This window comes from Pistacia vera, unplaced genomic scaffold, assembly GCF_008641045.1.
Source record: "Pistacia vera cultivar Batoury unplaced genomic scaffold, PisVer_v2 Contig476, whole genome shotgun sequence".
Lineage (NCBI taxonomy): Eukaryota > Viridiplantae > Streptophyta > Magnoliopsida > Sapindales > Anacardiaceae > Pistacia > Pistacia vera.
This window is the reverse complement of record NW_022196308.1, coordinates 150,056-170,193: the sequence shown is the minus strand read 5'-3', so window position 1 is coordinate 170,193 and position 20,138 is coordinate 150,056. Positions and strand designations below refer to the sequence as shown.

The following is a 20,138-nucleotide window of genomic DNA, read 5'->3' as shown; positions in this document are numbered from 1 at the left end:
TACCAACATACGACTAGCTAGATCCCACTGATTGAGCACCATTACAAAGACTAACGCCAGCGGCTAATGGTGGTGAGTACAGCTGCAGGGTCTTGGGTGGATAGGGTATTTTGTTAACTTTTAAACTTTTTGTGGTTGGAATGTTTTAGTTAATTTCGCAAATATAAGGGGATTGGGTAATTGTTATTTGGTAGACATTTGAGGGTGATTGTGTCGAAATGGTTTAATTAAGGACAAAATGGGTATAAAAAATCAGATTATCTCGATAATATTTTATCCTAGGGGGGGGGAGGGTATCAGATTACCCCCACATTACCGATAATAAACACTATTTGCAATAAACGATACCCTTCATATTTTACTACTTGCAAACCAAACACCGAAATCTTGCAAAATAAACGAAGATTATCCCTGTTATCTTATATGCCCCTGATCCAAATGCACCCCCTAAAGAAAATTAATATTAATTGTAGGGGTTGCGAGGGTTGTTGTAGGGGTGGAAAGGATAAGGGTAATTAAGTTTTTATTCACACATTAATAATTTAGAGGGGGAATTTTGGTAGGCCCAAAAAACCAACCCAAAAATCAAACCAAGGACCGGTCCTCCCAAAGACCGATCCTATAAGGCTTGGGCCAAAACCCAAACCAAGCCTAAGGAGAGGGACTTGTCCTAGGGCCGGTCCCTTTCCAGGCCTAGGCCCAAACCCCTCCTAATTTCATTTAAACCCCTGGAAATATCAATAAATGATTGACAATAAATATAGGGGTTAAACTAAAATTTAACCAAAAAAACAAGGGAATTGACCGTTGCCTCAATGGTCAAAATTGGGGGGGGGCGCCCAAACATAAACTATAGATACTCCTTATTTCCATCCATTTTCCTCAACTCTCAATCTCTCATTCTCTCGACTCCAATTCTCAAACTCTCTTAATTTATATTTATATTTATTCATCTATTATTTATATTATTCAATTCTTCCATTTTATTTATTTATTATTCTATCATAAATTCATAATGGATTCCCCAAGAGTATTATGTTCTAGTTCCTCCATCCACCGAAGAAATTGAGGGTTCGATCCATTTTTACCCTTTCCAGGTAGCAATTCCATAACCAAAAATAGTCAAGACTATGTCCAGCAAACACAAGTGAGTTGCGACACCACGGAAGACCATCGAGGAGGGTGTGTCAAGGTATAGCGATTCTTCACTAAATCAAAACGGGCAAAGCCAAATGGGCAAGGTGAAGAGATGTGAGGGTATGTAATTTTTGTTCAACCATTATCAGCACTGAGCATGGGACTTCGACGATGTGCAGCACCTAGAAGTAGCACCCCCAATGTATTCAGTCCGGTTCAACTTCAATCGGACTCGATAAGCAAATTCAAACTCAACTTAATTTAATCCACAATCTTCAACTCTCTTATTGGCAATACAATGCACTTCATGCACGAAAGGAAATAACAAAGTACATAGTTGCTACGGACTATCCCCTTTTTTATCTGAAAATCATTTTTTTATATGATTAAAACTACTTTTTGTCCACAGTATAGCCCTGTTAGTAGAGGTACAAGTAGAGGGACATATAAAAACTTTAGACTAAAATAAGAGATCAACTTAAAAAAGAATTTAAAATTTTAGAAATATATTATTGCACTTATTTTAGACATATGATTCGAGATCAAAAACAGATTTTTTAATTATCACAATACATTACGTAGATCATAGTTGGCATTTACAACAAAATTGATAGTTTTTAAACCATATATGCTAAACATAGTGCCGAGACTACTTATTTTATAATTATTGAAGTTTTGCAAGATTATTATTAACTGAGAGAGTTTTGACGCTAACGCTTGATAATGAAGCTGCTAACACCGCGACAATTTTTTATTGAATCTGCTTGTTGAAGGCAAAATTTTCACCAGAGATGTACTTTCCACATCATCAATTTGATTGTTAAGTAGGTTTAAAAGTTATACATGCGAGGATTGAAAAGGTGAGCTCGGCTATCGGATTCATCGCCGGTAGCAATACAACATGGAATGAGTACATAAATATATTGCAAGAGAAGCCGTTGGTTCGACAAAGAATTTGTATTGTGACATGCTGTCCGTTGGAAATGCACGTACTTGATGTTGAAAAGAGCTATGCCAACCGCAACACAAATTGCAGAGTTCGTCAACTGGAAGAACTATTCGGACGAAGTCGTCAACGATGATGATTGGACAGTTTGCAACATTTTTCATTCATTTCTTAAAAGTTTTTTATGTTTTACTAATACATTAAGTGGTATTTATTATCCTACTACTAATTTAGCGTTAGATATTTTACTTCAAATATCTAAAACTTTTGCTAAACTGGATATAATCCAGACTTAATGCATACTGTTTCAAACATGGAAACGAAATACCAGAAAATTAGTTAGATATTCATTCTTATATGGATTAGGTCATATTGTAGATCCTAGGTTTAAATTAAAGGATTTAATTGCATGTTTACTGGATAGGCCAGCATTTAGGACATGACTATAGTTCATATTGAATGTATATGAAACTTAGTAGCGGTGACGGTGGATGTATATGGAACTTAGTAGACATGGGCCAAATGAGCTGCAACACCTACTAATAGACATGTCCTACATGACCAATAAGGAGAGCATGAGATGGATCTGCTTCAGTGGTGGAATCAAAATGAAGCTGATTCCTTATTGTAGCTCAAATGGCACGTGACATTTTGTCTGTGCCAATTGCGACAATTACATCTAGTCACATTCTCAATTAGTGGCCACATTTAAAGACAAAAGATGCTCATTAACCGATGAGATGGTTGAAGTCATAACATGTTTACGGGATTGGAATCATGTAGAGAGAAGACTACAACAGCACCCTGAAGATCCTGAACTACTCAACCTCTTCAAAAAAAGATTTGGAAGATGTGAATTTTGATGATTTAAATTAATAATTTAATAAAAAAACTATTTAATTGTTTATTTGTTTAAGTTTAAATTAAATTTGCATATTGTGAAGTGTGAATATTATATTTATGTTAAAATTAAATTATTTCTTCAAATTAAAATCATATAAATTTATAACAATTAATCATTCATGTATATTTATTTAATAATAATTAAAAAACTTACAAATCACCTCCTGAAGAAAGTACCTCCTACATAATTTTCGATTAAAAGATATAAAAAATTGGGGGGGGGGGGGTTTGCGGCTAAAGTATATTCCAAGCACGGACCGGTCCTATGGGCCCATGACCGTCCTAGGGACCAGTCTGGGCCCTGTGAATTTTCATGGGCCTGGACTGGTCCCAGCCAAATTGGGGCCTGTCCTTGAAGAATTGGGACCAATCCTATTGGGCCGGGCCTTGCCTACCCCATTTATATGATATGGTTGGTTTGGTATTTTAGTTAGCTTTGATGAGCGTACAGGTTCCAATTTTAACTGCAAAAATAATAATTTCCATCTCTAAGATTTCGGTTAAATAATAAATCTTTGAATTATTTAATGTATAGTGTTTATCAATAATGTTTTAGGTCCATTAGCAAATTTTAGAGACAAATTATGATAACAGAGACTGAGTCTTATGAAAAAATTATATAAATTAAAGGTCACTTGGATCAAATTGTTATCCCTTTGTAGTAGACCTTATGGGTTTATGCAGTGGTGAACCTATATGGAAATGGGAAATTACTATTCAATTGATTATGCACAAAACTTGGAGGTTGTCTTAGATACGTTTGATGACTTAAACAATTGGTTAAAATGATTATACTGTGAAATATATAAAGTAATGTTAAATTTAATTTAAAATATTTTCATTATATTACCATATAAAGTAATAAATCAATTTAGAAAAATAATTAGAAATAAGTTTTACAACATTATCACAATAATTAAGGAATGGCCTTTAAGAAAAATAAAAGTTAATGAAAGAGTATCTGATGACAGAAGCAGAAACTAAAAGTCTTTTGACAAATGGTTAACATGCAACAATACAATGCATGTTCTTTTGCACTTGGCTCGACACCATTGCTTCTGCTGAGTATCTGTATCACCACTATTATTCATATCTTCTCTCTTTCAGTTACAAATAGTATTATATTTCTATACATTTCTGTAGTATAGAAAGTCTGTGGTTTAGCTTAAACCATTACTTGCAACCGTCTTCTTCACAAACGATCAAATCAAATTCCTTAGAATTCAACCGTTCATTGCTTAACTCCTTCCTTTCCTTCTCGACCGCATTAAATTTGTTTACCTTTCGTCATCACCGAATCAACCCAATCTCTCTATCGTTTGGTTGCTATGCATGATCCTCAAAATAAGCACCACCATCACCATGAGGCGTACAGGTTCTCTCTTTTCCTCCCACTCCTCTCACTATTTTCCCAGAAATTATTTCTAAAAACTTCAGTGATAAAACAACCATGACAATCTCGGCACCGGTGCGCATGTCCTCGTCTTCCCTTACCCAGCTCAAGGCCACATGATACCACTCCTCGATTTGACCCACCAGCTGGCCACCGTGCCTGCCGACCGTACCATCTTGGTCACCCAAAAAATCTTAATCTTTGAGTCCTCTTCTCTCCTTCAACCACCCTTCCATCAAAACCCTGGTCCTTCCTTTCCGGTCATCTCCTTCCATCTGATGGCGTTGAAAACAGCAGAGATGCCTGCAAATTTGTTTATTACTATGATGCATGCCTCGGTGAACTTTACTCTCCTCTGCTAAACTGGTTTAAAATCATCCTTCACCACCAGTGGCTATTATTACGATATGTTCCTGGGCGGGACGAATAAACTAGCTGTGAGCTTGGTATTCATCGCCTTGTATTTTCCCTTCGGGGCAAAGGCATTGTCCGTCATTTATTCTCTATGGAGTGAGATGCCGAAGTTACAGAATGCTGATGATCCTAGGAAGTTTTAACATTGCAGAAAATTCCAAATGCCCGAAATATCCTGGTGGCAAATTTCTCCGATTTATCGTAGATATGTTGAAGGAAACCCGGTTTCGGAAATCATCAGAGATGGATTTCTTGGTATATCGGAAGTTGGGGACTCGTGATCAACACGTTCAGCGAGTTAGAACGGGTTTATTTGGATCATTAGCTAAGGAAATGGGCAGTGATCGTGTATGGGCTGTCGGCCCATACTCCCTCCTGATGATGATTCATCTGGCCCACTGAAAGAGGCGGGTCCAGTTCTGTTTCGGTGGATGACGTGTTATCTTGGCTTGACACGTGTAGCGATTGGAAGGTGGTGTACGTGTTGCTTCGGGAGTCAAGCGTGTTGACCAATGATCAAATGGAGGAGCTTGCATTCGGGTTGGAGCAAAGTCGGGTAATTTTAGGTCTGTTAAGGAGCCCACGAAAGGCTATGTGGAGGTAAGTACGGGATGATCCACTTGGGTTTGAAGATGTGGCAGGTAGGGGATTTGTTTAAAAGGGTGGGCTCCACAAGTTTCCATACTGAATCACCGGGCTGGTGTGCGTTCTTGACTCACTGGGGTGGAACTCGGTGCTTGAAGGGCTGTAGCCGGATAGTGATGCTGGCGTGGCCAATGGGAAGCCGACCAATTTGTGAATGCTGAGTTATTGGTCGATGAGTTGAAGGTGGGGACAAGAGGTGGAGGGTGACACCAAACTGTTCCCAACTCGACCGAGTTGGCCAAAGCGGTGGCGGAATCGGTGGGTGAGAACCGAGTTATGAGGGACAGAGCCATGGAGTTGAGTAAGGCAGCAGTTGATGCTATTAAAGGCGGGGTTCAGTTAAGGATTTAAATGGATTAGTGAAGCATGTTGGTGTATTGGACGTCATGAAAATCAGAAGCATGGAATGTGAAGGAAATTTTCTTTTTAGATATGTATATTGCTTTAAATATAAAAAGGCATTATACTGCAAAGAAACAGAAAATTAGGCGAGATAGGTAGGCGTATATCGAATCTAATTATAGTATAATCAAAATTTATATGGAGTTTCTCACGTTCTGGATTACTATATGCTGGCAACTGGCAATGGCATTTCAATTCATATACCGAAAAGGCATAATAAAAGTAAGAAATACCAATATTCTCACAACTCACATTCAAACTTTCCGACTTCAAAGTCTCACAGGCATTCAATCAAAAACCATTAAAATGACCGGCTCCACACGGGCCACTCTCTAAAAATCTTATTCCATTATTCCTTCTGCTTTTGAAGTTTATTTATGCTCTTTATAAACTATCCCACTCATCTCCTTGGCTTTCACGCTTTCTGGTATAGTTCAATTCAGCGACTCGGTCAGCAACCGTGCCAACATGGTTATTCAGGAATATTTGAGTTCTGATCGCCTCCCCAACTCGGATCCCCTACCCCCAATTCATCAACCAGTAATTTGCGTTTTGAGAACGAAGCCGTTGTCATCGGCCACGTTAGCATCACCACACCCGCCGAAATTCCTTCTAAAACCGAGTTCCGCCGCAATGTTTCAAGAACGCTCCCACCGGCTCGGCGTCTTATATCGCCACTTGTGGCGCCTACTTGTTGATAATGAACCTCTGCCCGCCACACATCGTCTTACAATCCATAGGGATCAAACCGCGATCATCTGCCACGTTCCCTCTCTGGTTTCCCGAGACACCAAATAAAGTGGATCCTGCTTTTCTCCGCAGTGGCTGCCAGCTCCTCCATTTGTTTAGTATTGTTCACTGTCAAAAGACACGTAGACAACTGAAAGGCCCTGACGCGAGTCAAACCAAGTCACATCTCATGACATGGCAGCTAACCGACCCGCCACGTAATACGGAACTTTCCAAGTCATCAATACCTGGCAAAAGAGATCCCATGGCCCAAACTCGATCGTGAGTACGTCTTATTTCTTTCTTTACATTATCCAAATAAACTCGTTCCAACATGTGAACGAGTTAATCAATGAAATACCACTCCTAACTCTCCATGTTTGCCAGCATGAACTCCTGGATATTTCTGAATCTTGGTCTCCTTCATTGTACTCTATAAACCTAAGTAATCTGATATCAGCGTTGAATTGGGCAGTTAGGATTTTCGGAAACGATACATGAAAGTTCATGTTATCAGGTTATCATTCTCGGTAGATCCGTCCACAAAGAGAATAAATCCACTAGCCAAAGGCTCCTGACGGCGAGACAACACGCGTGGAATTCCAAAATCGGAAGCCAAGTTGTGACTCCAACCTAGAAAGAAATCGGATAATGGCGACAGGAGGCGACTTGTGCGCATTGGAACAAGTTACGGAGAGCAAGATAATAGCAGGATTCCAAAAAATTACAGTTGGACAACTCATTAGATTTTCTTTTTTTTTTTTTTTTTTAATAAATTATCACTTTTTCTTATATAATTGTCCGATGAACTTTTAGCAAACTATCCTGATCACTTTTATAGTAATTGCTATATGATAATGGAAGTTTCTCCCTTTATCGCTTTCAATTGGAATCCATTTTTTTATTAAAAAAAAAACATAAATTTCTATTAAAATAGGAGTTATCAGAAAAAAAAAAATTAATGAAAAAACTTGTGGCTGCTGGGATTCGAGCCCAGGTCTCTACGGCCACAACGTAGAATTCTTACCACTAAACTACAGCCACTTTGTCATTTAGTGGCGAACAATTGTTTATATTATTTTTATTTTGTAGCTTACATTAAAATAAGGTACTCTGAATCCTTTGACAATTCTTCAATTATCAATCAAGTTATAATTGAAGAGAATATTAACCCCAACAACGTTGATGAACGTACAACATTGATCTATGGTTAAGTTATTAGCATCAAATAGACTAATGTATTGTCCCTTGAATCGATCTTGTCGCTACATATCAAAAACAACCCTTATTTTGAAATTGATGAATAGCTCTCTTAGGAATTCTTTGATTATCAATCAAATACAATAGAAGAGATAGATCCCCATTCCCCAATAACATTAACGAATAAACATCGATTTATAATTATGTCTTAAATTCTAATAGGTAAGTAATTTATTGTCCTCCTTAACAGATTTTTTTTCATAATTAAATAAACACCCTTATTTTATAATTCATTATAACTTCTCTATTGGATTATAGCAATACATTAAATGTGTTAAAATGGAAAACATATACATAAATAGTTCGTGATTTTCTGATTTTCAATGAAACATTACAAACAGATATTATATCAATTGATTTTCGCAGCCATCTCTTGTGCTAACTCCTGAAACCTTGGAGAATAAGCTACAGGAGACAAATCCATGGAGTTATCTACTACCCTCCGCAATAACCATGGACTAGGAGTCAAATTTCCACTTTAAATCAACCATTAATCACGCGTCCAACATTTTCCCCTCTTTCAATCACTAAAAGACAAAGCAAACCACAATAATAATCAATTTTCCCTTTCTGTCATTTTTATTTCACTAAGCCAGTCAAGCAGCTTCAACTTTCAAGCTCATTATTACTACTAACCAACAACCATCCAAATCTCTATCTGAGCTTCCTCCTTTAACTTACCGCTTCATGACAGCTCTTTCAGTTCTTTTGCTTTGCTTCTTTGCGGTCCTGTCCCATCCACTGACTCAGCAAACAACTGAGCCAACTTTTGACTCGGGAATATTCTCAACATTTTCGCCAACTCGATCCCCACTCCCAATTCATTAACCAATAGCTGTGCGTTCGGAACTGGTCGCGCTTGCGACCACTTAGGTTGATTGTAACCTAGCCGTGGGCCCAATATCGTGTTTCGATATGTTTCGTCATAACTCTTTATGATCAAAACTCTCACTGATCATGGTAGGCATCTAGCAATGCTCTATAACCCCTAAGCCACAATGAAGTTAAAGTCCAATAAACCTTTTTCCGATCGTATGTTCCGTATAGTAAAATCCATCTGTTGTCTAATCCCAATTAAGAATGGGTTCATGGTATGTCAAAACTCTTAACTTAACCTTTAATCAAATTGTCAAAATACAATGGAACGTGTCATCATGAAACTCTTTTCATATGAAAGTTTTCATACTCTGGCCAGAGATTTCATTTTTCTAATGTTTATTGACATTCGTTTGGGAACTCGGGACCAAATTGTTTTGAGTTAATGGATCCTATCTTGACCATCATTTGTCCTCGCACATGAATAACATATGACTAAATCGGCTTCTTACACAAGACATGACTAGTCTCGTGCTTATACACCATATGAACCATATGTGTCCCATGTCCAATCCAACCATGACGTCTCAGGTCTAAGGATCAATGGAACACTAGTACAATTCTACAATGTATCATTGACCACATTTTAAATGTCCATGTGATTTATTGTAATCAGTCATATTTGATAAACAGTTCACTAACTATTTATCCATGCCAATGCCCCAGTGACATAACTCTTATAATCACCCACACTAATACCATCACATGATATTCAATGGAGACATTCAGCATGCCTACTATGCAATGTTATTGCCCAATTAACATTACTTATGTAGGGAATGCTTCGATGATTTGATCTTCTAAAGATCTGTATCATCTGGATATTTCACATGCATTATAAATAATATAAATGAAGCAGTAAACGTACATGTGAAATCAGAACTTTTACTTCCATTCTTAAAAGAATATTTGCAAGATATAACGCCCTGAAACTAACAAGACGATTAGTTCCTAGGGCATACACTAACACACCTCTCATATTACCCGAGTAATAAAAGATTACCGAAATCTTTTATTACCTATAGAACCAAAGAAGATAATGACTAGATTGAAAGATAGATTACCGGAGTAATCTTCCAAGGGCCCTAACCAAATGCAGCCTAAGAGTGATGCTACATATTCAAATTTGGGATCCCAATTTTGAACCTGAAGTATTGGTCATATGATTGTTGATGTGTCAAATACTACATTAATTATAGGAAACACAATGTCACACCACAAAAATCTTACAATTAATGTGATATTAAAACATTAATAGTCACATCAGTTGGGATCTCAAATCTGTATACATAATATTACTATTCGCACAAGTATATGCATCATCTTAGCTTAAATTAGGTGAATTATATACAATTAGATGATGAGACTTGAGAGATAAATTGAATTTATGGAATATATGATGATATTTTATAACTAAAAACAAAGTATTAATGAAAATAAAAGAACTTACACACACCTAACAGTTGTTGAAGGCAGTTGTCCAAAAAACAAATCCTTTTGTAATATACTTTTAGCTAAAATGATTACAATTGTTTCAATCTCTTTACTTCTAACATTTTCAAAACTTAAAATAGAATAATAAGAATTCTCCTCACTTTCTTTAAACAGTAAGAAAAAAAAATGCTTTGTCAATTATCAAAATGTGTGGTCCAAACTATATATATATGGCCATTTATATTAAGAGGTTTCAGGTTGAATTAAGTTGAGCCAACTCACTTCTTGGGTCATACTTAGGCATTAATAATGGGCCTAATCCAACAATATTTTTAATTAGCCAACATGTATAATTTGCACAACAAATGGAACAGGAAAGTTGGTTCTCAAATATGTACAACTCTGTTAGCTTTCGTAGTTTCTTAATGGAGGAAGGAATTGAACCAGTTAATAGTTGGCACCTAGGTAAAATCAAACTAGATTGGAGAAGTTTCCTATCTCTGGAAGAGTGGAACTAGAAAGTGAATTATTATAAAGAGAATGACATGATTTTTGCTTAAGCCTAAATCAACAAGGTATTTTAGGTTTCTTATTTCTATGGGAATAGAGCTAGATGGTTGATTCGTATATAAATAAAGATATTTGAGATTTCTCAAACAACTAGAGATGATAGAATGGAACCTAAAAGATTATTGCTATAAAGGATCATACTAGTGAGAGACTGATGACGGGTGTCAATGATCCAATATTAAAAGTTCATGGGTATAATGTGATAAAAATCTGGAATGTAAATGTTATAGTCTAAGTGATAAAAACTCAAACCTAAGGAGTAGTTTATAATAATATCCTATACTATTATTAAGGATCAATAAATAGAAAATTCATGAATTTTATTAATAAAACTTTTCTGTTCAAAATTCATGAACATTATATATTAAATTGATAACTTATAAGGGGCGTTTAGATCATATAATTTTTTTTTATAGAGGGATGTTATATTAACAGAAAAATAGATCGCCTTGAAGATTACTAGGAATGTTTAGAAAATGTGTTTGGTTGGTTCGAATAAATTGGTGAATAATGTGTTTGGTTGAAAGGATAAATAGGTGGGTATGTTATACAGATTACTAAATTGCCCTCTTTTTAAAATATTAATATAATATTATTTTTTGAATCATTACCTTTAACCCCCTACATTTGAAATTTTGCTAAAACACTCCAGTCATATAAACTTTAATTTATAGCAAAATCACCCCCACCCAACCCAAGCCATTGTTGGCAGCCAGCCACCACCGACGACAATTGACAAAATGGTGCATGATTAGCTGTATATGGCTGGTTGTGCATTGGCAAAGCCATTTCTGGCCATGGATCACAAATCCATGGTCGTTTCACGGCCAGATCTATGGCCACTTCATGACCAGATCTATGGTCGTGAACCGCCATAGAAACAGCCAAATCTAGTTGTTTAGATCCATGGCCGGAAAAGGCCTTACCAACATACGACTAGCTAGATCCCACTGATTGAGCACCATTACAACGACTAACGCCAGCGGCTAATGGTGGTGAGTAACAGCTGGCAGTGGTCTTGGGTGGATAGGGTATTTTGTTAACTTTTAAACTTTTTGTGGTTGGAATGTTTTAGTTAATTTCGCAAATATAAGGGGATTGGGTAATTGTTATTTGGTAGACATTTGAGGGTGATTGTGTTCGAAATGGTTTTTAATTAAGGACAAAATGGGTATAAAAAATCAGATTATCTCGATAATATTTTTATCCTAGGGGTGGGGAGGGTATCAGATTACCCCCCACATTACCGATAATAAACACTATTTGCAATAAACGATACCCTTCATATTTTACTACTTGCAAACCAAACACCGAAATCTTGCAAAATAAACGAAGATTATCCCTGTTATCTTATATGCCCCTGATCCAAATGCACCCATAAAGAAAATTAATATTAATTGTAGGGGTTGCGAGGGTTGTTGTAGGGGTGGAAAGGATAAGGGTAATTAAGGTATTTTATTCACACATTAATAATTTAGAGGTGGGAATTTTGGTCTAGGCCCAAAAAACCAACCCAAAAATCAAACCAAGGACCGGTCCTCCCAAAGACCGATCCTATAAGGCTTGGGCCAAAACCCAAACCAAGCCTAAGGAGGAGGGACTTGTCCTAGGGCCGGTCCCTTCTCCAGGCCTAGGCCCAAACCCCTCCCCTAATTTCATTTAAACCCCTGGAAAATATCAATAAATGATTGACAATAAATATAGGGGTTAAACTAAAATTTAACCAAAAAAAACAAGGGAATTGCACCGTTGCCTCAATGGTCAAAATTGGGGGGGGGCGCCCAAACATAAACTATAGATACTCCTTATTTCCATCCATTTTCCTCCCAACTCTCAATCTCTCATTCTCTCGACTCCAATTCTCAAACTCTCTTTAATTTATATTTATATTTATTCATCTATTATTTATATTATTCAATTCCTTCCATTTTATTTATTTATTATTCTATCATAAATTCATAATGGATTCCCCAAATGAGTATTATGTTCTAGTTCCTCCATCCACAGAAGAAATTGAAGGGTTCGATCCATTTTAACCCTTTCCAGAGGAAGCAATTCCATAACCAAAAATAGTCAAGACTATGTCCAGCCAAACACAAGTGAGTTGCGACACCACGGAAGACCATCGAGGAGGGTTGTGTCCAAGGTATAGCGATTCTTCACTAAATCAAAACGGGCAAAGCCAAATGGGCAAGGTGAAGAGATGTGAGGGTATGTAATTTTTGTTCAACCATTATCAGCACTGAGCATGGGACTTCGACGATGTGGCAGCACCTGAAGAAGTAGCACCCCCAATGTATTCAGTCCGGTTCAACTTCAATCGGACTCGATAAGCAAATTCAAACTCAACTTAATTTTAATCCACAATCTTCAACTCTCTTAATCTGGCAATACAATGCACTTCATGCACGAAAGGAAATAACAAAGTACATAGTTGCTACGGACTATCCCCTTTCTTTATCTGAAAATCATTTTTTTTATATGATTAAAACTACTTTTTGTCCACAGTATAGCCCTGTTAGTAGAGGTACAAGTAGAAGGGACATATAAAAACTTTAGACTAAAATAAGAGATCAACTTAAAAAAGAATTTAAAAATTTTAGAAATATATTTATTGCACTTATTTTAGACATATAGATTGCTAGATCAAAAACAGATTTTTTAATTATCACAATACATTACGTAGATCATAGTTGGCATTTACAACAAAAATTGATAGTTTTTAAACCATTATATGCTAAACATAGTGCCGAGACTACTTATTTTATAATTATTGAAGTTTTGCAAGATTATTTATTAACTGAGAGAGTTTTGACGCTAACGCTTGATAATGAAGCTGCTAACACCGCGACAATTTCTTTATTTGAATCTGCTTGTTGAAGGCAAAATTTTTCACCAGAGATGTACTTTCCACATCATCAATTTGATTGTTAAAGTAGGTTTAAAAGTTATACATGCGAGGATTGAAAAGGTGAGCTCGGCTATCGGATTCATCGCCGGTAGCAATACAACATGGAATGAGTACATAAAATATTATTGCCAAGAGAAGCCGTTGGTTCGACCAAAGAATTTGTATTGTGACATGCCTGTCCGTTGGAAATGCACGTACTTGATGTTGAAAAGAGCTATGCCAACCGCAACACAAATTGCAGAGTTCGTCAACTGGAAGAACTATTCGGACGAAGTCGTCAACGATGATGATTGGACAGTTTGCAACATTTTTCATTCATTTCTTAAAAGTTTTTTATGATTTTACTAATACATTAAGTGGTATTTATTATCCTACTACTAATTTAGCGTTAGATATTTTACTTCAAATATCTAAAACTTTTGCTAAACATGGATATAATCCAGACTTAATGCATACTGTTTCAAACATGGAAACGAAATACCAGAAATATTAGTTAGATATTCCATTCTTATATGGATTAGGTCATATTGTAGATCCTAGGTTTAAATTAAATGGATTTAATTGCATGTTTACTGGATAGGCCAGCATTTAGGACATGACTATAGTTCATATTGAATGTATATGAAACTTAGTAGCGGTGACGGTGGATGTATATGGAACTTAGTAGACATGGGCCAAATGAGCTGCAACACCTACTAATAGACATGTCCTACATGACCAATAAGGAGAAGCATGAGATGGATCTGCTTCAGTGGTGGAATCAAAATGCAAGCTGATTCCTTATTGTAGCTCAAATGGCACGTGACATTTTGTCTGTGCCAATTGCGACAATTACATCTAAGTCAACATTCTCAATTAGTGGCCACATTTAAAGACAAAAGATGCTCATTAACCGATGAGATGGTTGAAGTCATAACATGTTTACGGGATTGGAATCATGTAGAGAGAAGACTACAACAGCACCCTGAAGATCCTGAACTACTCAACCTCTTCAAAAATATAGATTTGGAAGATGTGAATTTTGATGATGTAAATTAATAATTTAATTAAAAAAACTATTTAATTGTTTATTTGTTTAAGTTTAAATTAAATTTGCATATTGTGAAGTGTGAATATTATATTTATGTTAAAATTAAATTATTTCTTCAAATTAAAATCATATAAATTTATAACCAATTAATCATTCATGTATATTTATTTAATAATTAATTAAAAAACTTACAAATCACCTCCTGAAGAAAGTACCTCCTACATAATTTTCGATTAAGAAAGATATAAAAAATTGGGGGGGGGGGGGTTGCGGCTAAAGTATATTCCAAGCCTAGGACGCGTCCTATGGGCCCATGACCAGTCCTAGGAACCAGTCTGGGCCCTGTGATTTTCATGGGCCTGGACTGGTCCCCGCCAAATTGGGGCCTGTCCTTGAAGAATTGGGACCAATCCATTTGGCCCGGGCCTTGCCTACCCCATTTAATATGATATGGTTGTTTTGGTATTTAGTTAGCTTTGATGAGCAGTACAGGTTCCAATTTTAACTGCAAAAATATATTCCATCTCTAAGATTTCGGTTAAATAAATTAAATCTTTAGAATTATTTAATGTTATAGTGTTTATCAATAATGTTTTTAGGTCCATTAGCAAATTTTAGAGACAAATTATGATTAACAGAGACTGAGTCGTTAGAAAAAATTATTAAAATTAAAGTGTCACTTGGATCAAATTGTTATCCCTTTGTAAGTAGACCTTATGGAGTTTATTGCGTGGTGAACCTATATGGAAATGGAAATTACTATTCAATTGATTATGCACAAAACTTGGAGGTTGTCTTAGATACTTTGATGACTTAAATAACAATTTGGTTAAAATGATTCTATACTGTGAATATATAAAGTAATGTTAATTTAATTTAAAATATTTTCATTTATTACCATAATAAAGTAATAATCAATTTAGAAAATATTTAAGAAATAAAGTATTTACTAACATTATCACAATAATTAAGGAATGGCCTTTAAAGAAAAATAAAATTAATGAAAGAGTATCTGATGACAGAAGCAGAAACTAAAGTCTTTTGACAAATGGTTACATGCAACATACAATGCATGTTCTTTTGCTACTTGGCTCGACACCATTGCTTCTGCTGTATCTGTATACCCACTTTATATTATTCATATCTTCCTCTTTCAGTTACAAATAGTATTATATTCTATACATTTCTGTATATATGAAATCTGTGGTTTAAGCTTATAACCCATTACTTGCAACCGTCTTCTTCACAACGATCAAATCAAATTCCTTAGAATTCAACCGTTCATTGCTTTAACTCCTTTCCTTTCCTTCTCGACCGCATTAAATTTGTTTACCTTTCGTCATCAACCGAATCAATCCCATCTCTCTATCTGTTTGGTTGCTATGCATGATCCTCAAAATAAGCACCACCATCACCATGAGGCGTACATTTCTCTCTTTTTCCTCCCCACTCCTCTCACTATTTTCCCAGAAATTATTCTTCTAAAACTTCAGTGATAAAACAACCATGACAATCTCCGCACCGGTGCGCATGTCCTCGTCTTCCCTTACCCAGCTCAAGGCCACATGATAACCACTCCCGATTTGACCCACCAGCTGGCCACCCGTGGCCTGACCGTAACCATCTTGGTCACCCCAAAAATCTTAATCTTTTGAGTCCTCTTCTCTCCTTCACCACCCTTCCATCAAACCCTGGTCCTTCCTTTTCCCGGTCATCCTTCCATTCCTGATGGCGTTGAAAACAGCAAGGACCTGCCTGCAATTTTGTTTATTACTAGATGCATGCCCTCGGTGAACTTTACTCTCCTCTGCTAAACGGTTTAAAAATCATCCTTCACCACCAGTGGCTATTATCTCCGATATGTTCCTGGGCTGGACGAATAAACTAGCCTGTGAGCTTGGTATTCATCGCCTTGTATTTCACCTTCCGGGCAAAGGCATTGTCCGTCATTTATTCTCAGGGATGAGATGCCGAAGTTACAGAATGCTGATGATCCTACGGAAGTTTTAACATTGCAGAAAATTCCAAATGCCCCGAAATATCCTTGTGGCAAATTTCTCCGATTTATCGTAGATATGTTGAAGGAAACCCGGTTTCGGAAATCATCAGAGATGGATTTCTGGTAATATCGGAAGTTGGGGACTCGTGATCACCCCGTTCAGCGAGTTAGAACGGGTTTATTTGGATCATTTAGCTAAGGAAATGGGCAGTGATCGTGTATGGGCTGTCGGCCCATTACTCCCTCCTGATGATGATTCATCTGGCCCCACTGAAGAGCGGGTCCAGTTCTGTTTCTGTGGATACGTGTTATCTTGGCTTGACACGTGTAGCGATTGGAAGGTGTGTACGTGTGCTTCGGGAGTCAAGCTGTGTTGACCAATGATCAAATGGAGGAGCTTGCATTCGGGTTGGAGCAAAGTCGTGGTTAATTTTATATGGTCTGTTAAGGAGCCCACGAAGGCTATGTGGAGGGTAAGTACGGGATGATCCCCTTGGGTTTGAAGATCGTGTGGCAGGTAGGGGATTTGTTATAAAAGGGTGGGCTCCACAAGTTTCCATACTGAATCACCGGGCTGTGGGTGCGTTCTTGACTCACTGTGGGTGGAACTCGGTGCTTGAAGGGCTTGTACCGATTAGTGATGCTGGCGTGGCCAATGGGAGCCGACCAATTTGTGAATGCTGAGTTATTGGTCGATGAGTTGAAGGTGGGGACAAGAGTGTGCGAGGGTGCACAAACTGTTCCCAACTCGACCGAGTTGGCCAAGCGTGGCGGAATCGGTGGGTGAGAACCGAGTTATGGGGACAGAGCCATGGAGTTGAGTAAGGCAGCAGTTGATGCTATTAAAGGCGGGGGTTCAGTTAAGGATTTAAATGGATTAGTGAAGCATGTTGGTGTATTGGACGTCATGAAAATCAGAAGCATGGAAATGTGAAGGAAATTTTCTTTTTAGATATGTATATTGCTTTTAAATATAAAAAGGCATATATACTGCAAAGAAAACAAAATTAGGCGAGATAGGTAGGCGTATTATCGAATCTATTAATAGTATAATCAAAATTTATATGGAGTTCTTCACGTTCTGGATTACTATATGCTGGCAACTGGCAATGGCATTTCAATTCATATACCGAAAGGCATATAAATAAGAAATACCAATATTCTCACAACTCACATTCAGAACTTTCCGACTTCAAAGTCTCACAGGCATTCAATCAACACCTAAAATGACCGCTCCACACGGGCCACTCTCTAAAAATCTTATTCCATTATTCCTTCTGCTTTTGAAGTTTATTTATGCTCTTTATAAACTCATCCCACTCATCTCCTTGGCTTTCACGCTTTCTGGTATAGTTCAATTCAGCGACTCGGTCAGCAACCGTGCCACCATGGTGATTCAGGAATTTTTGAGTTCTGAGTCGCCTCCCCAACTCGTGTCCCTACCCCCAATTCATCAACCAGTAATTTTGCGTTTGAGAACGAAGCCGTTGTCATCGGCCACGTTAGCATCACCACACCCGCCGAAATTCCTTCTAAAACCGAGTTCCAGCCGCAATGTATCAAGAACGCTCCCACCGCTCGGCGTCTTAATATCGCCACTTGTGGCGCCTACTTGTTGATAATGAAACCTCTGCCCGCCACAATCGTCTTACAATCCATCAGGGATCAAACCGCGATCATCTGCCACGTTTCCCTCTCTGGTTTCCCTGAGACACCAAATAAAGTGGATCCTGCTTTTCTCCGACGTGGCTGCCAGCTCCTCCATTTGTTTAGTATTTGTTCACTGTCAAAGACCCGTAGACAACTGAAAGGCCCTGACGCGAGTCAAACCAAGTCAACATCTCATGACATGGCAGCTAACTAGACCCGCCACGTAATACGGAACTTTCCAAGTCATCAATACCTGGCAAAAGAGATCCCATGGCCCAAACTCGATCGTGAGTACGTCTTATTTCTTTCTTTACATTATCCAAATAAACTCGTTCCAACTCAGTGAACGAGTTAATCAATGAAATACCACTCCTAACTCCTCCATGTTTGCCAGCATGAACCTCCTGTATATTTCTGAATCTTGGTCTCCTTCATTGTACGTCCTATAAACATAGTAATCTGATATCAGCGTTGAATTGGGCAGTTGGATTTTCGGAAACGATACATAAAGTTCATGTTATCAGGTTTATCATTTCTCGGTAGATCCGTCCACAAAGAGAATATAATCCACTAGCCAAAGGCTCCTGACGGCGAGAACAACACGCGTGGAATTCCAAAATCGGAAGCCAATTGTTGACTCCAACCTAGAAAAAATCGGATATAATGGCGACGGGCGACTTGTGCGATTGGAACAAGTTACGAGAGCAAGATAATGCAGGATTCCAAAAAAATTACAGTTGGACAACTCATTAGATTTTCCTTTTTTTTTTTTTTTAATAAATTTATCACTTCTTATTATAATTGTCCGATGAACTTTTAGCAAACTATCCTGATCACTTTCTTATGTAATTGTCTAATGATATATTAGAAGTTTTCCTTTATCGCTTTCATTTTGGAATCCATTTTTTTTATTAAAAAAAAAAACATAAAATTTTCTATTAAAAATAGGAGTTATCAGAAAAAAAAAATTAATGAAAAAACTTGTGGCTGCTGGGATTCGAGCCCAGGTCTCTACGGCCACAACGTAGAATTCTTACCACTAACTACAGCCACTTTGTCATTTAGTGGCGAACATGTTGTTATATATATTTTATTTTGTAGCTTACATTAAAATAAGGTACTCTGAATCCTTTGACAATTCTTCAATTATCAATCAAGTTATAATTGAAGAGAATATTAACCCCAACAACGTTGATGAACAGTACAACATTGTCTATGGTTAAGTTATTAGCATCAAATAGACTAATGTATTGTCCTCTTGAATCGATCTTGTCGCATTACATAATCATAAACACCCTTATTTTGAAATTGATGAATAAGCTCTCTTATTGGAATTCTTTGATTATCAATCAAATTACAATAGAAGAGAATAGATCCCCATTCCCCATAACATTAACGAATAAACATCGATTTATAATTATGTCATTAAATTCTAATAGGGTAATTTATGTCCTCCTTAACAGATTTTTTTCATATTTAAATAAACACCCTTATTTTATAATTCATTAATAACTTCTCTTATTGGAATTATAGCAATACATTAAATGTGTAAAAATGGAAAAACTCATATACATTAAATAGTTCGTGATTTTCTGATTTTCAATGAAAATACATTACAACAGATATTATATCAATTGATTTTCGCAGCCATCTTCTTGTGCTAACTCCTTGAAACCTGGAGAATGAAGCTACAGGAGACAAATCCATGGAGTTTCTACTACCCTCCGCAATAACCATGGACTAGGAGTCAAATTTCCACTTTAAATCACCCAATTAATCGCGTCCAACAATTTTCCCCTTCTTTTCAACACTAACGACAAGCAACACCACAATATAATC

At 37.0% G+C, this 20,138-nt stretch overlaps 1 non-coding gene and 3 pseudogenes across 1 annotated transcript; 2 read left to right on the top strand and 2 right to left on the bottom strand.

Annotated features, from left to right (window-relative positions):
* The first annotated feature begins 4,786 nt into the window (after window positions 1-4,786).
* LOC116146292 lies at window positions 4,787-5,789 on the top strand (annotated as a pseudogene).
* A 1,752-nt stretch (window positions 5,790-7,541) lies between these two features.
* TRNAH-GUG lies at window positions 7,542-7,613 on the bottom strand. Its single transcript has one exon. It is a non-coding gene; the product is annotated as a tRNA-His (tRNA).
* An 8,543-nt stretch (window positions 7,614-16,156) lies between these two features.
* LOC116146352 lies at window positions 16,157-17,681 on the top strand (annotated as a pseudogene).
* A 248-nt stretch (window positions 17,682-17,929) lies between these two features.
* On the bottom strand, window positions 17,930-19,024 carry LOC116146291 (annotated as a pseudogene).
* Window positions 19,025-20,138: the final 1,114 nt, after the last annotated feature.